Source organism: Netta rufina (genome assembly GCF_964035555.1).
Source record: "Netta rufina genome assembly, chromosome: 32".
NCBI lineage: Eukaryota > Metazoa > Chordata > Aves > Anseriformes > Anatidae > Netta > Netta rufina.
In genome coordinates, this window is record NC_140156.1 from 1,208,281 (window position 1) to 1,211,774 (window position 3,494).

General features: G+C 46.9%; 1 pseudogene across 1 annotated transcript; it reads left to right on the top strand.

The window, feature by feature from the left end:
• Positions 1 to 1,890: 1,890 nt before the first annotated feature.
• Positions 1,891 to 3,013, top strand: LOC311220487 (E3 ubiquitin-protein ligase RNF114-like; annotated as a pseudogene). Its single transcript has 2 exons — positions 1,891 to 2,520; positions 2,735 to 3,013. The product of its transcript is annotated as an E3 ubiquitin-protein ligase RNF114-like (transcript).
• Positions 3,014 to 3,494: the final 481 nt, after the last annotated feature.

Here is a 3,494-nt window from a genome sequence, read left to right on the forward strand (position 1 = left end):
TTCTATCTGTTCTGCCTCTACCCACACTTCAGCTATTACTGCTGTCTTGTACATGACGTGTTTTGGTTAGAAAAGATGAGTTTGTTCTAGAGACGATGGTTGTAGGAGGTACTCATCATGATGTTTTTTTTCCTATCTGGATCATTTTTATTGCAGAGGCTGTCTATTTTATGGCCCTCCAGGAACAGGGAAAACACTAGTTGCTCGTGCACTTGCCAGTGAATATAGTCGAAGTGACAGGAAAATATCATTTTTTATGAGAAATGCTTCGAACTGCATGAGAAAATACATGGGGGAATCAGAATGCCAACTTCGTGTGTTATTTGAACAGGTAAGGTTGAAATGCACAGTGTATTCTGTCAGAGTTGAAACCATTATTTTCTGTGGTCAACGTTTTTAAGTAGAACTTGCTCTTTTTTTTGTATTTTGTTAGTTTTTTTTTTTCCCACTGAAATGGAAATGCCAGTGTTTCTGCTGTGAATGTCAGCTGTAAGAACTACTGGAACGATTTGCTTCCTGTCACCCGGATACAGTGGGTTGACACAGACTGTCTTCTGTTAGTCATGCCAGATACTCCAGTAGCTCTATCAGTAGAGGTCGCAGAGGCTAAAATGAAAGATCTAGTTTAGATGACATTCCAACCATGATGTTTTTGTGCATTTTTCTTTTAAATAATGCTGTTTTACTCTGTGTTTTTGTGCTAGGCCTATCAGATGCGACCTTCAATTATTTCCTTTGACGAGATAGATGGTCTCTCTCCTGTGCACTCCAGTAAACAAGACCACATTCACAGAATCACAGAATTTCTAGGTTGGAAGAGACCTCAAGATCATCGAGTCCAACCTCTGACCTAACGCTAACAGTCCCCACTAAACCATATCCCTAAGCTCTACATCTAAACGTCTTTTAAAGACTTCCAGGGATGGTGACTCCACCACCTCCCTGGGCAGCCTGTTCCAGTGTCTAACAACCCTTTCAGTAAAGAAGTTCTTCCTAACATCTAACCTAAAACTCCCCTGGCGCAACTTAAGCCCATTCCCCCTTGTCCTGTCACCAGTCACATGGGAGAACAGGCCAACCCCCACCCCACTACAGCCTCCTTTAAGGTATCTGTAGGGAGCAATAAGGTCGCCCCTGAGCCTCCTCTTCTCCAGGCTGAACAAGCCCAGCTCCTTCAGCCGCTCCTCGTAGGACTTGTTCTCCAGGCCCCTCACCAGCTTCGTCGCCCTTCTCTGGACCCGCTCAAGTCCCTCGATGTCCTTCTTGTAGCGAGGAGCCCAAAACTGAACACAGTACTCGAGGTGCGGTGTCACCAGAGCCGAGTCCAGGGGGACGATAACCTCCCTAGCCCTGCTGGTCACACTGTTTCTGATACAAGCCAGGATGCTGTTGGCCTTCTTGGCCACCTAAGCACACCGCTGGCTCATATTCAGCCGACTATCCACCATCACTCCCAGGTCCTTCTCTGCCAGGCAGCTCTCCAACCACTCATCTCCCAGCCTGTAGCTCTGCTTGGGGTTATTGCGCCCCAGGTGCAGGACCCGGCACTTGGCCTTGTTGAACTTCATGCAGTTGACCTCAGCCCATCGGTGCAGCCTATCCAGATCCTCCTGCAGAGCTTTCCTACCCTCGAGCAGATCGACACACGCACCTAACTTGGTGTCATCTGCAAACTTACTGAGGGTGCACTTGGTCCCCTCATCCAGATCATCGATGAAGATATTAAAGAGGACCGGCCCCAGCACTGAGCCCTGGGGGACGCCACTAGTGACTGGCCTCCAACTGGACTTGACTCCATTTACCAGGACTCTTTGGGCCCGGCTATCCAGCCATTTTCTAACCCAACGAAGCGTGCGCCAGGGGCGTGGCCGTGCGGCGGCCGCCGGCGAGATGGCGGTGGCGGGGGGCGGTGGCGGATCCTCGGCATCCTGCGCACCCTCCGCCCGCGGCCTCGAGCGGCCCGACCCGCTGGCGCGCCTCATCTGCCCCGTGTGCCTCGAGGTGTTCGACAGCCCCATGCGCGTCCCCTGCGGACACGTGTTTTGCACACCATGCCTGCAGGAGTGCCTCAAGCTCAAAAAGCCAGTCTGTGGTGTCTGCCGCAGCACCCTGGCGCCTGGCAGCAGGGCTCTGGACTTGGAAAAGCAGTTCGAAGTGACAGAAACCACTTGTAACGGCTGCAACAAAAGGATGTTTCTCTCAAAGATGTGCAGCCATGCAGCTTCTTGTTCAAAGTACCAGAACTATATCATGGAAGGTGTGAAAGCTGTGACTAAAGAACCACTCCACAACACCAGGAACTTCCCCAATCGCTTCACCTTTCCTTGTCCATATTGCAGCAAGAAAAGCTTTGATCAAGAAGGACTAGTTGAGCACTGAAAAACATTGCACAGCATGGATGCAAAACAAGTGGTTTGCCCAATTTGTGCTTCGATGCCGTGGGGAGATCCAAATTACAGGAGTGCTAACTTCATGGAACACCTTCAGAGACGACACCGGTTTTCATACGATACTTTTGTGGTACGTGTTTCTTCATCCTTGGAATACGTGAGCCTGATGACTCTTAAAACCCAGCTTTTTTTATGTAGCCACTACTGTAAAATGTAGTCCTTGCAGATGGTATAATGCGAGAAGTTGAATTACTGTTAAGTCAGAGGAGGAGACAGCTGGTTTTGTGTTGTGTTAACCAATATGGCCCTGGCAGTAAAAGAATTTCTGTACCCTTTGTTCATAGGATTATGATGCTGATGAAGATGATATGATGGCACAGATTTTGATGCGTTCTTTGCGGGATAAATAAAATAAAAAAGAAGACTAATTGTCAAACCAAGCTTCCATGAGAGGGAAATGGCCAGCATTCTTGCACTTCTCCCTGTCCATGCCAAGATGAACTCAGGCATTCAGAAATATGGAAGACTTTAATCTTAGTTTTGAATCCCCATTTGATCTTTTGGTATCATTCTTGTTTTTTATTAATATGACTATGTTGTTCAACCACGTAAGGCTAATTTTCTTTTTTGTTTCACACAAAGCTTATTTATAGGTCAGTGTGGAGGAGACAGTTCTGTTTTCCTTCACATCTGCCTGTTTTCTGATTGCTTTCTGCCAGTTGTGCTAGTTTGACTAAAGCCAGAAATACTCCAAATTGACTGGCATGAACTAGCTGGTAAACCTCTTCTTCCCCTGATCTTGTTTACATTTCTTAAATGATAGTATGAGAGGTGTCTTTGTGGCTCTTTTCCTTTGGTGAGACCCCTAGGTGCTAACTCACCAGATTAGTTCCTGTTTCAACTGGCCTATGATGCCTGTGATTTCATGATGTTTACCAGTGTGTGAATTCTCACAGGCAGCCTCTCAATTATATGGAAAACATGTCTTCAGTATGTCTTCAAACTGCAAAATTCCTTAGCAAAAATGTTTGAAGCTGAGTAAGAAACTAGTTCAAAACACCTTAGTTCTATACCTGATGACGATTTTGTTCCATACTTTGACCA